At 37.6% G+C, this 14,034-nt stretch overlaps 1 protein-coding gene across 3 annotated transcripts in view; it reads left to right on the top strand.

Annotated features, from left to right (window-relative positions):
- Positions 1-804: 804 nt before the first annotated feature.
- The window catches only part of LOC112050257 (sodium- and chloride-dependent transporter XTRP3), a 47,343-nt gene continuing 34,113 nt past the window's right edge, over positions 805-14,034 (top strand). For all 3 annotated transcript variants that reach the window (XM_024088478.2, XM_024088480.2, XM_024088479.2), the window contains exon 1: positions 805-916. The gene's annotated coding sequence lies outside the window, so the exon portion shown is untranslated. The remainder of the gene's footprint in view (positions 917-14,034) is intronic.

Genomic DNA, 14,034 nt, shown 5'->3' with positions numbered 1-14,034 from the left:
TTGATTCTATGACGAACAAACAGACAGACAAAAATTTTACTGATTGCATTTTTGGCATCAGTATCGATCATCAGACCCCCTGATAGTTATTTTGGAAATATATTTCATGTACAGAATTGACCTCTCTACAGATTTATTATACCTTTCGAAGATATTCGGACCCGATTTAGGGTTTAATCAAGACAGGGACAAAGAAATTTCTGAAAAGCTAGCACTGCTACCTACTAAAAAATCACTTACCACCAAATAAATCACTTGTACATGTTCCCTTTAATTTTTATAATAACGATATTTTTACGAAGTGTAAATAGATCTTTATTTACAGAATATGCTGACGATGTATCCAACGTAATAACGTTACGTGATTTTTTTGTATTCCGATTTTACTTATATCTATTTTATATTATCGACGACGTTAATGGATTACTTTGGTGTTTCAGCAAATATATTTGCAAGTTAAATATTAGTTTATTCGCCGAGCTGTAACCCATTCATCTTTTTCATGGGTAAAGTGACGCAAGAGAATTGTTTCGTTACATAAGTATCTATTGATAAGCGTTTTAAAATTATTAAAAACTCTTGTTTACGAAATTTTTGTAATAATAATTATTTATTTATTGTGTTATTAAAATCCAAATAATATTAAGATTGTAAAGTTTTGGATGTTCTCGATAGTGCATAAAAGGTCAGAAACATAGTATCATTATGTAGTAGGAATTATTATTTTAAATCTCTTGCTCTTAATTTATCGACAATTATAAAACTGCACACCACTGTTCCTGATCTTATGGAGGCAGTCAGTGAAGCTCGCCCGACGCGAAATAACGCTCGCGTTCGATATTTGAAAATCGTATGAAAATACGGGTTGGAAAAAAACGGTCTTGCGTCTATAGCCAGTGTTGCAATTTGTGAAAAAGTAGGTTGAGTTTTATCACTGTTTATTTATTTTAAGTATTTTATTCTTAATATTTTAAAACATAATGTATTTTGAGTAATTTTTTTTATACCATACAAATATAGGTTCCTAACTGGATTATCAACAAAGAGGAGAACCACAGGATATGAATATTTTATTTATAATTGATATTTAATTAAGTAGGTACATTCCTTTGCCTGTTTAAAATTGACACAATTTTAGAATTAAAAAAAGAACAGGTAGATAACATGGCAAGTGCGATTTTTAAATATTTATTTAGATAGATAATAATTAAATCAGCAAAGGTTTGGTGCATTGAAGGTTTGTTCACATGTCCCGAAGGTGTTTTATTGATTGTGCGCGGTGCGGGGGTGAGGTGCCAGGGGCGGGCGGGGCCGGGACTCTCTGGTTGTCTTTCCACGTGGTTCTTACACGTGATAAGATTGTTTATTTTTTAATACACAAGGTTGTCTACACGCCGCCTTGAGGGTAGGAACGCATGTAAGGGGTGAGTGAGGTGAAAACGCGAACATAGCGTCATTTATAGGGTTAGGCTTAGGTATCTTCTTTTATCAAATCATCTAGGGAGACAATATACACAAATTATCATACTAAATCATACGTTCAGACATTCAAATCGGGCAAGCAATTTAGCAAAACTTAATCCCTGCTAAGACCTACAGAAGGAACTCGTGAATGTAAAAGTCTTTTAAATGAAAGGGCTTAGGCCAATAGTCCACAACTCTGACCCAATGGCAGAAAATTCTCATTTATGTGCAGGTTTCGTCACTTCCTTCGTCGTTTGAGACGTGATAATAAATTTCTTAAAAGTTGGAGGTGCATGCCCCGGACCGATTCGAACCCACACCCTCCGGAATCGAAGGCACTGGGCTATCACGGCTATTCAAATATAGGTAATAAGTTTAAACCATGAACACAGCTTTTCTATCTAGACTTTCATTAAGATTCTATGTAACAAATGTCATACGGTGCCTAATGTAGTTTGGCAACTTCGTTCGTAACACTCCCGATGGTCCGCGCGGGCCGGGTAGGCATGTAGCGATGAATGAAAAACCCACGACTGATGCACCTTACTTTCCCGCACGCACGATTTCACACCCGCGCACTCTTTCCCTCGTCGCCCCCATATTATGGGAGTGCCATAACTTGACAGACTATAGACAACCTTTCGTGGCGTGGATATCATCAGGGCGTAGCTACCGCCGAATGACAGGGGCCCCTTTAAACATGTTAAAACAAAAATTAGTAAAATGTAATTCATAATTCCACTTAGTCTGATGCTTCCAGAAAAAACAAAACAACCAACATCTAAACCTTACATAAGTAAAATGAGTAGGTACCAAAATGTTTGTTATAACATACTAAGCATACTACAATTTTATGATTTGCCGCTTGTCTATTGGGCCCCTAACTAATTTTGCTACAGGGCCTCACCAAGGCACGCTACGCTACTAGATATCATACAGTACGTAAATTACATTTCTCAGTTGATTTGATGTTTATAGGTTGGTTGTTAATAAAGAACAAATTAGTTGAGCTGCTATATTATTCACGTGCATACCCATTGAAATTATTACAGTATTGTTTTCTTAAGAGTGTGCAATATGTAATTTGGTGGTTACAAATGGTTCTGGATCTCAGATTCTGGAAAAGTTAGGAGCCTGATATTTGGGTAAATGATATTTCAAAGTGTTAGCTTCGTTATAACTATACAAAATACACAATTTGTAAAACTTTTCTCGATAGTTTATTTTTTTGAAAAGTACATGTTTTGCTCACATTGCTTTCAATCTCAGGAAAAGCAAACTTATTTTCTTAAATTTTTGTGTTGTATAGAAAATTAGGTATATATATCTTGAACATGGCCATTTTGTTTTTCGTTATGTTGTTTAATTTACTTGCAATTAGGTAAAAATGGTTTTGGCGCTCACGTCATAAAATTTGCGTCGCGCGTCAATCGCTCCGTGCTTTTCACTCAGTGAAAGTCATAATTCTGCATCTCATCGAATTTTATCCATATCGTACCGACGCGCTGCGCGCTCTTAACTATATATGCTATAACCACAGTAGATATATTACAAGCAGTAGTTGGACTTCATACTAAAGGTCGAAACGCGAGCTATACCTACGCAGCTCGTACGTGGGGTGATCGTGGGGTGAAGACCGTTGCGACTGTGCCGCGGTGACGAACGCAGTGTATTGGATTTTTTAATTATGACGACTAGGAAAAAAGTTATTATTTTTATAAAGTTTGATTAATATTTTGTATTCTAAAGGCATAATTTAATAAATATATATATAAATAAATGCTTAAATGATAAAATTGTGTAAATAGGTAAATGACGTAAACGTTAATATAATATTATTAAATAATTATTTATTAACTTCTTCATTTAGGTTGTTTTCTTTGATTATTATGTAATACATAGATTTAAATCTTATGACATGTATGTTTTGTATACCTGTATTTTAAGGTAATAAAGAAGTTACGTAAAGAAGTTGTTTGAATTTAACAACATTATTGTGTTGCTCATACTTTAATGTATTTGAATAAAAAAAGTAAAGAGCCAGCTGATATCAATATACCTATCCAGATTTTTTTATTAAACTACTAGCGAACCCGGTCAATCTCAATTTGTTTTTTGTAGTTCCTTCCCTACATGCCAAGTCAGGGTCAATTTTTTATCGTCTATTCTATAGTGTGGGGGTATCGTTATCGGTATTTTTGTACATTACATAAGGGGTTAAAGTGCTAACATAATCTACGGAACCCTACACTGCGCGTGGTCCGACACGCACTTGACCGATTTTTTATTATTTGGTCACCTAGTGTGGTGGTAATAGATAGATGGCATCACAAAAATAAATATATGAAGGTCCTTCAAGATCATTGATTAGTATCAGCCTTATTTAAATCTACCAATCAAAAAACAACACGCATTTTATTGATCACTTCCTATTTTACTACAATTTACAAAGTATTTTATTTGTTTATTTAAAAAAAAGTATATTTACAATCACATAACTAAATGGAAACACAAAGTTGGCAAATGTAATTAAAATGCTAGAGACAGGCAGCCCTATCACATGTTTACGGAGCGCGCGGCTGTAGGTATTTATTTCAAAAATATGGCCGAGTTATTATACTGCTTGTAATATATCTACTGTGCTATAACCTCGTGTGCGCCGGCATAATCCCGACAGCCTACGCAATACGGTATCGACTATAGCGAATTTTGGCGCCACTGGGTTTTAGTAGATTATGAACAGGTTGAAAATATTTTGAAACCTCTGCTCTCTCAACAACGATTGAGCGTATAATGTTGCTGTATAAAATATTAAACAACCATTAGATTTTTATCAATTAAGTATACATAATAGGTAAACATCAAGGTGCCGTGTGGACAAACACGGCAATGAAAAATTTCGAGGTTTTTATTGAAGTAATGCAATGCTATTAATAAAATATTTAGTGCTACACATATAGATTACTATCTCATCTAACCTGAAAAAAATGCTAGAACATTATAACTATGTTTTTTGTACCGATGTAAAGAGTAACAAACATCCATACAAACTTTCGCGTTTATAATAATATTATCCTACTAATATTAGTAGGAAGCCTTCGTTTAAAATTTCAGCCAAATCGGTTCAGTAGTTGTGGCGTTAAAGAGTAACAAACATTCGTACAAACTTTCGCGTTTATAATATTAGTAGGATAATATACCAGCTCGTAATAAATCTGTGAAGGCACCGATGCCTTCACATTGAAAGTGTGTTCGTCGAAGCATTAAATACCCGCAACAATCGCACAGAATCCGCACGACTGTCGGATTTGTATCACATTATAATTCTTTTGATAAAGCTACCTATATACATTGTACATGTACATTATTTTTTATTATGATAGTCCATAATTATCATAAACAAAACATATTCGGCTGACTGCTGAGCTCGAGTCTCCACTCCGATTGAGAGGGGTTAGGCCAAATATTCCACTGGCCCAATGCGGTTTGGCAGACATTGGCTGTCGACAAGTCACGATCTGTCACTCCCATACATTTTTCTAGTTTTCGAAGCGTTTGCGATAGTAGAAAGACAATCGACGTGCCACTTGGCTACTGAGGCAGGATAGGACAGGACTAGTGCTGTTACAAAAACACCCGAAAATATTTCTTTACGATACAAGCGACATAGCGTCTTTGCCGGCGAAAATGAGTTCCCCGATCGTAGGGTTTCCACTCACCAACTCGGGGGCGCTCTCTCTAATACACTCGGGCCAAAACACCCTTCCAGAACGGCCCTCTAATTCGAGGTCCGAGTCTCAGAAGAGACGCCCTTAGAAAGTCGCTCCGTCCATCTCTTCTGCTTCTGCCTTCGGGCCCCATCAGACTATGCTTCTGCGCTCGCCCAAATCCTCAGGTAACGTCGCTGAGGTCCCTAATATTCTACTATACTGATAATAGATACTTGTTACAACAATTCTGGACTTGGTATACAGTGAGAGTGGGAGATGGACCTGTTCCAGCCAGAAGTAGAAGCAAAAAGAGGAAAATTGAGACAAACAAAAAATGACCACACGACTCAAGTAAAACTGCTTTAGCTCTCAGTCTCAGCCCAAGGGTGTAGCTACCGCCATATTAGCCGCACGCCGTATAAATGATAAGGAGGTCCCGGACTATAGAGACCCCTTACGTGTAAAATCAAATTTTAGTAAAGTCTAATCCACAATTTCACTGAATCTGGTGCTTCCCGGAAAACATACAAAAAAACTGCCTTCAGAAACGACAAGAGTCAAAAAAAGCAATCTCCTTTTTTCTTGACCTTTTGTTTAAGTCATATTGTCATAATTAATTTAAGCAAGCATTTCTTTTGTTTTGTGAGATATTTAAACCCTTTTTTGGGGCCCCTAACTATTTTAGATAAAGTGCCCCTCCATAGAACACTACGCTTTTCTCAGTGCTTATCCAAGTCAAGCGTGCGTCAAGAAAGTAGTTTAGAAAGAGTTTTTTTTTCAAGTAAAGTTACTTGAAAAAAAAACTCTTTCTAAACTACTTTCTCATACAACAGTGCAAATCCCCCTCAGATCTCTCGCAATTGATTGAGTCCGGCCCATCAACCGAGAAGCGAGACTGTCAACTAAGTTATTGCCTCAGAGTCAGAGAAGCACTGAATGTGCAGTCGCCGCCGCCGAGGGGGCAGTGCTATCGATCGTCTCTGACCTACTAACGCTCACTGTGTTGAGATTTGCGACGGACGTATCTCGTTCTGAAGAGTGTTACCTTAAACCAATGACAATGGTTTAAGTTCATTAATGTTATATATAAATTCAGGTTCCCCAACAACTTCGTCAGAATAATTTAATGAAGCAAGAATCAAATTATTCTGCTTTAGGCAAGGTATACCTACCAATACGGTGGCGCTATTAATGTTCTTAGGGATGATGACAGTTTTTTAAATTGTATATAAATTAAGAGTATACTAATAGCAAAGCAATTTTATAAAAGTAACTGGGTATCTGCGATCATTACTTTCGGAGCTACAGGGATTTAAAGGGTCAGATTTGTGGCGCTGCCGCGGATCCCTGAAAAACGCTCCATACAAAATGGCACGATTTAGTGACGTCGTTGGCTCGCTGATCGTTAGGTTTGTATGGGCGTTCAAACCAAATTACTAATATCTTTGTTATTTGTGCGTTTATGTTTATAGTTCATTTATTGAAAAATATCACATTTAATGTAAGGAAGCTAATACTGTATGAATTTTCATCTAATTACGATAAAAAAAAATTTAATAGATTTTGAAATTTTATGATCTTATGTATTTTGTAAATATCCAGACAATTATGCAGCTTTTTATGTATAAATTAGTTAACATTGACCTTATTTACCCGAATGTCTCATAAAAATCAATATATTCAAAGTATTCTAAGTATTCTAGTCATCATCCCCATTCAGTGGACACTAAAATGTTTCTTCTCTTTCTTCTTAGGAGGATGAAAATCCACACCCCTTTCGGTTTCTACACGACATCGTACCGGAACACTAAATCGCTTGGCGGTACGTCTTTATCGGTAGAGTGGTAACTAGCCACGGCCGAAAGCCTCCCTTCACCCAAAACAACATTATTCACATATCTTTTCATCCCGGAAAAATCCATGGTTTCCACGGGATGTGTGAAAAACAGTACTTATTCTGTCTGTCAGTCTGACAAATTCGTTGATGATACTTCCATGATATGCGGGCGACGGGCGGAAAAACTGCGCGGGTGTGAAATCATGCGTGCGGGGAAGTGAGGTGCATACCTAAGTTGTGGGTTTTTTATTCATCGCTACCACCATCGAGAGTGTTACGAAGTTGCCAAGCAATAGGTTCCTGCATAAACAATCCCTGTCATGATGATTGCGACTATCCGCCGATTATCGCAATGATTGCATCAACTTTACACATTCTGTCAACCGATTTCCGCACCACACAAAGACCACAAAAGGATTTTTGTTCCATTATGGCTACGTGGTTTAAAAATAACTTGGGCGTGTGATTTGCATTCATTCATTCTCTCATTCATTCATTTGTCGGCCTTGTCTTGTTTCGACTCATTCACAAAACTATGGTATTTTTATCTGTCAGTTACCTTTTTTACTCCAATTGAATTCGTGGTTTCACTCCCGATTTATATCGACGGAGTATTGGGTTCAGGAGCAGTGATAGCCCAGTGGATATGACCTCTGCAGGAAGTGGGTTCCAATCCGGTCCGGGGCATGCACCTCCAACTTTTCAATTGTGTGCATTTTAAGAAATTAAATATCACGTGTCTCAATCGGTGAAGGAAAACATCGTGAAGAAACCTGCATACCAGAGAATTTTCCTAATTCTCTGCGTGTCTAAAGTCTGCCAATCCACATTGGGCCAGCGTGGTGGATTAAGGCCTAATCCCTCTCAGTCTTAGAGAAGACTCGAGCTCAACAGTGAGCCGAATATGGGTTGATAACGACGACGAATGTTGGGTTATAAACGGGATAATGTTCGAAATTGCAATGATCTTACCACAAACCACTGCCTACTTGAGAATTTCTTGGAAAAAGAAAAACTTCAATATTTCAAGCCTGACGCAGGACTTGAATTGACTTGCCAAACGATCCAAAAACGCATAGGTAAGTTATTTATTGGACCCACAGATTAGTCAATAATATACAGATGGAGCGTACGGAACACGACGGTGTCGTAGTCGCTCCAAATACAAAATTCAAAAGTAATAATAATTCGTTCTCATTCACGAGTCAGTACGACACGAACCGTCGCATCAGTTTTCAATATTATTCAAGAAAAATGGCGTTTTATGTTGGATTTTTTTTTATTGGGAATTATTGATTATTATATTAATTTACGTAATTGTTTTAAGAGTTAAATTTTGAAATACAAATTATGAAAAAAAATTGTATGGTTGTCAAGGATTTCACCGGCTTCAATATGTTGCTTGTAAAGACTCACTTTACGATACTTTGTGATTGGATCAAAAGCAGTAGAAAATCTTTTAAAACAGTAGTAATTCGTTATAACTATATTAGATTCTTCCAACATAAGCCTAATCCTTTCCCAATTAATCAATCAAAAACTACGTCTAATCCCATCCTTTAAGAGGCTATGTAGTCACACACACCAACGTCCAACACACATATATACCTACTCAATTTGGCAAACTTATAAAATCTTTCTTTTACTTTGCGGTTTAAAAATAAATTTATTTGATAGCTGTTTGAATAGACGTACTTCCTTCGGTCGTAAAGTTGGCAAGTCTACCCTCGTTCCCATTCGCCGGAACGAGTTTAGGCGCAACAATGGGCAGCTACCCCTACCCTACCCCTGTACGTCGCCCTTGACACAGATTATAACTAAACTGATTTTAAACTTTACCTATTTATAACCTAGAAATTCATAACTTATTCTTAGTATATTCTGTGGTGTCTTATTTTATGTAAACTTCACTCACCAAACGTCTCTTAAAAAAGGGCATCCATTGAGTAGTTTTTTATAGTTAGCGTGCAAACAGGGAGTCATGGATATAGAAGATATTACACTCGTATATATCATCAGCACTTTCAGCCACATCCACTGCAGGAAATATGTATGCCTCTTGGTAGGGCTCGAGCACATACACGAGCAGCACGTAATTCTGTTCTAAAGTTCGAACTATGTTCGAAGAGAATTATATAATAATTGTATTAATTGTCGGACCAAGTGCTGCCTTCAAAGCACCTTGCTATGTGATGAGATGAGATATTTTATAGCCTATAGCTGAACAGTAAAGCGGAAAACTCATAATTTAAATAAACTCATCACCAGTGGTGGTTCGATCCCCGCCCGCTGGAGTATTGTCGTACCTAATACAGTCTTTCCCGACTAGTTGGAGGGAAATGGGAGTGTTGGTCATATTAAAAATAAATTGCAAATATTCTTTAAAAAAATGCGCAAAACTGTAACGCCGACCCAAATAGGTCCAAAGATTCCGGCTAAGGGTTAAAACAGAGTGACTAATAATAAAAAATCGTTATAGCTTCAATAATGTGATTCAATAGTTTTAGGCCCCTAACTTTTGAACTAGTAAGCGTGCTGGGGACAAAACAATGCCCTTTGCCTCGGCGTCCTTGACACCGTTTCCCTTAGTAGAAAGCTGACGCCTTTGACTTATATACGAGGCTTTCCTCCGCGTGGTATTGTTTTTTTTTTAAATATTTGCCATCATAAATTTTATAATGGAGATACGAGTAGTTATGTCACTAGTGCGTAAAACTGAGGCGAACAAAAGCAGCTATTGTCTTTCATCGAGCCGCTTAATAATCAACGAAAGTTATTTAAGCAAATAATATTGTATACAATGTCGAGTTGTGTGTTCAGGAATTACTTATATAAACAGATTTAGGATGCAAATTTAGATTTCCAATTACGTTTTTTAAGTTGGTTGACTATAACTCTATATATAGCAATTGCTTATTAGCCGTTAGAGTTTTCCTAGTACTTTCATTATATATTCTACTTTCGTGAATTTTCTCACGTATCCATAAACAACCTTTTAGCTGGTAGAGGGTGGGGACACTTGACTCTAACAAAAATTTGCTCGTATTTTACAAACGAATCCCTAAATCAAATCGAAATATGTTGGTAGAAGACCCCTTAGAACTTTCAAAGACCTACCCAACGATCCCACACTATGAAAATAACGAGCAAAAAAAATCATCCCCACTTTTCATGTAGGGGAGGTACGGCACCCTAAAAAAATATTTTTAAAGATTTTTGTCTACGACTTTGTTCACATTTTTAATTTACATATTTATGCTAATTTACAGCTTTCTAATAGTAACAATCTCTGCCAGACAGATATGACGAAACTATAAGTGTGGACTAAGGGACCCTAAAAAGAAAAACGTGACGAATTGAAAAAGTACTCCTTTTTTTGAACAAGAAAGTGTATAGTCAATCAAAGTCAAATAGTCTTTTATGTAACTTAGCCACATAACATAATGCTTTCCATAACGCGTAGGGATGATGACAGTTTTTTAAATTGTATATAAATTAAGAGAATGCTAATAGTAAAGCAATTTTGTAAAAGTAACAGGGTATCTGCAATCATTACTTTAGCAGCAACAGGGATTTAAAGGGTCAGATTTGCGGCACTTGTTTATTTTTCAAATAAATAGTCAATCTTTGCTTTTTATGTATAAATTAGTTAACATGAACTTTATTCATTCGGGAATGTCTCATTAAAATCATCATCATCCTTATTGTAGTCAAGTGCGAGCCCATCAATTCATTTTATAATAATAAAAGAAAAGATAGAAAGCTTAACTTTGATTGCTAACTTTTCAGTGATTTGACTATTACTTATTGCTAAAGTAAACTGCACATTTTATATATAACAGAGGCCAAAATCCCCCAAATACAGACGTTAACCCTATTCAATATTGGGTAGAATAAAGGGTCTTACGCGTCCTTGGCACAGAAACTGACCTCTTTTGTAACTCTCGTTCACTGGGTTATAAAAAATGAGGTTTTGAGATCGTGTTATCGATGGGTATACTTGCCTTGTCCAGTGGTATGCTAAGGATCGTAAGGTCGTAGGTTCGAGTCCTGGCTTAGGGCAAAATATCTGGTTTTTCAAAATCATACGTATGGCAATCATAATACGTATGGTATAAGATAAATGTGCCTCAACATGAACTTCTTCATTCATCATCATCATTGGCAACCCATATTCAGCTCACTGTTGAGCTCGAGCCTCCTCTTAGAATGAGAGGTTAGGCTAATAGTCCACCACGCCGGCCCAATGGGGGTTGGCAGATTTCACATAAAAAAAGAAATTTGTCAGGTATGCAGGTTTCCTCACGATGTTTTTCCCAACGTCTGAGGCACGTGATATTTAATTTTTTTTATAATGCACATAACTGATGAGTCCAACTCATGCATGGTTGCATGGGGTGCATGCCCCGGACCGGATTCGAATCTACGCTCTTCGAAGGCAGTGGTCATATTCCCACGGCTATCACCTCATCATTGCTATCTTCTAAACTTGCTTAAAAATATGTAACGAAATCGATATTAATAATTAAAATGGCCTTAGTCATTCTGAGAGGAGACTCGAGCTCAGCAGTGAGCCTAATATGGATTGATAACGATAACGAACGAATATAGACACGGTTGGGTAAATAACTGTATGAACTAGTTGTGTTTAGCTTACAAGTCCTTTGACAGGACGCAGGAACGCATCTGTCTATCTTATTGTAAGGGGAAGGGTGCTGAGCGCGGGGTTCGTCTAGAGTCTAGACCCCTCTAATGTACTTAACTCGCCCCATCATAATTCCCCTATAAAAAAGGACGTGCCGTGACAAAACCAAACTTTGTTGATTAATGAACATTTTTAACTGACTTAAGAGAAAGAGTGGACGCCACAGCTTTTGACATGCAGGAGTTGATCCAGCAATTTTGCAAATATGATTTTTTCCGCTCTTTTTTTTAATTAATAAATTAGTATACTGTTTCAATAGCATAGTTTTTGAGTCTAGTTTGTTATGTAAAAATACTAAACTAGTTGAAAGAAATAAAATAAGTCTGCTGGGGAATAAGTCAATTTTGTCACACTTAATTGTTGCCCTCCCTTTGTCACACTTAAATGTCCCTCATTTTTGCCGCTCTGGCATATTGCCCCCCTGGATCGAGCCCTGCTGACCTGCATGACGAGCTAAACTTGTTGTACAATGCGCTGCCGTGTTTCCGAGTTCCGGCAATGTTAAGCCATAAGGTACCTACTTACGCGTCACCTGATTTTTTTACATTAGGTAATCATTAAGCATACTATTCACCTTGAAACAAAACACGGGCATTGTTTTAAGGTTGTAGGAAAAAGAATGCATAAAAAGGCTCAGAGTCACACGGCTGGCGATGGAACGAGCTATGCTCGGAGTATCTCTGCGTGATCGAATCAGAAATGAAGATTCTGCAGAAGAATCAAAGTCACCGACATAGCTCAACGAGTTGCGAAGCTAAAGTGGCAATGGGCAGGGCATATGATTCGAAGAGCCGATGGACGTTGGGGTCCCAAGGTGCTGGAATGGCGACCCTGCACTATAAAGCGCTGTGTTGGTCGACCCCTCACCAGGTGGACTGACGACAACAAGCGAGTCGCAGGGATTCACCGGATGCAGGCAGCTTAGGATCGCGATGTTTGGAAGTCCCTACAAAAGGCCTATGTCCTGCAGTGGATGTCCATCGGCTGATATGATGATTATGATAATATGTTATTCGGTCCGGGGCATGCACCTCCAAATTTTCAGTTGTGTGCATTTTAAGAAATTAAATATCACGTGTCTCAAGCGGTGAAGAAAAACATCGTGAGGAAACGTGCGTGAGTGAAGTCCGCCAATCCGCATTGGACCAGCGTGATGGACTATTTGACCTAACCCCTCTCATTCTGAAAGGAGACTCGAGCTCAGCAGTGAGCCGAATATGGGTTGATAACGAATCACTAGTACCTAATAAATAAACTTATTTCATAGTTAAGTAAATGCTTTCAATAAAGAGATATTAAAAAAAATGTATTATCGCCATATCATCACAAACACCGCAAACCAAAATTCTTTTAACGCCATTTTCCGGTAATAACTTGGGTTATAATTATGTTTTGATAAGCACGGTTAGTTAATGAACGCCTAATTGGTTCGCGTCTGAGCGGGCAGTTAGTGAGAGATTTTCCGACACTTTGTAGATGACGGTTAGTTAATTAAGCGTGTTTTTCAATATACAAACATCCGCGCCTTAGATTGCGTATTGTTCGTTTTTTCCTACATCATATCAACATATTATCGTTCGCTATCAACCCATATTCTCTATAAACCCTCAAGAATCTCCGGGTGAGCTGGGAGCCGCTGGATGCTGGTGGCTAGCGACCGTTTTGTTCGGAAATCCATGCAAGAGGTCTATATCCAGCAGTGGACGTCCATCAGCTGATAATGATGATGATGAAATGTTACTAGATTCGCTTTGACTTATGTGCACTTCTTCCCTATAACTACCCTACCCCTACTCTACCCTCTTTTAAAGGTTTGGCGGCGGATTTAAAAATAAAAATTATGCACGTTTTTTTTTGTCACATCCATACAAACTTCCATCCCCCATTTTTAGGAAGTGGGGGGTTAGAAAGAGACAAAAAGTAGCCTATGTCACTTTCCATCCTTACAACTATATCGACTTGAAAAATCACGTCAATTCGTCGCTCCGTTTTGCCGTGGAAGACGGACAAACAAACAGACAGACAGACACACTTTCACATCTATACTAATATTATAAAGCTGAAGAGTTTGTTTGTTTGTTTGTTTGATTGAACGCGCTAATCACAAAAACTACTGGTCCGATTTGAAAAATTCTTTCAGTGTTAGATAGCCCATTTATCGAGGAAGGCTATAGGCTATATATTATCCCCGTATTCCTACGGAAACGGAAACCAAGCAGGTATAACCGCGGGTAAAAGATGAAGTCTTTGGTACTTATGTACCGTATATTTTAATTAATTTGTATAATGTAGCTAGACTCTTTCATAGAGTTTGCCCT

The sequence above is a fragment of the Bicyclus anynana genome, chromosome 2 (genome assembly GCF_947172395.1).
Source record: "Bicyclus anynana chromosome 2, ilBicAnyn1.1, whole genome shotgun sequence".
Taxonomy (NCBI): domain Eukaryota; kingdom Metazoa; phylum Arthropoda; class Insecta; order Lepidoptera; family Nymphalidae; genus Bicyclus; species Bicyclus anynana.
This window is presented reverse-complemented; position numbering and strand designations above follow the sequence as displayed.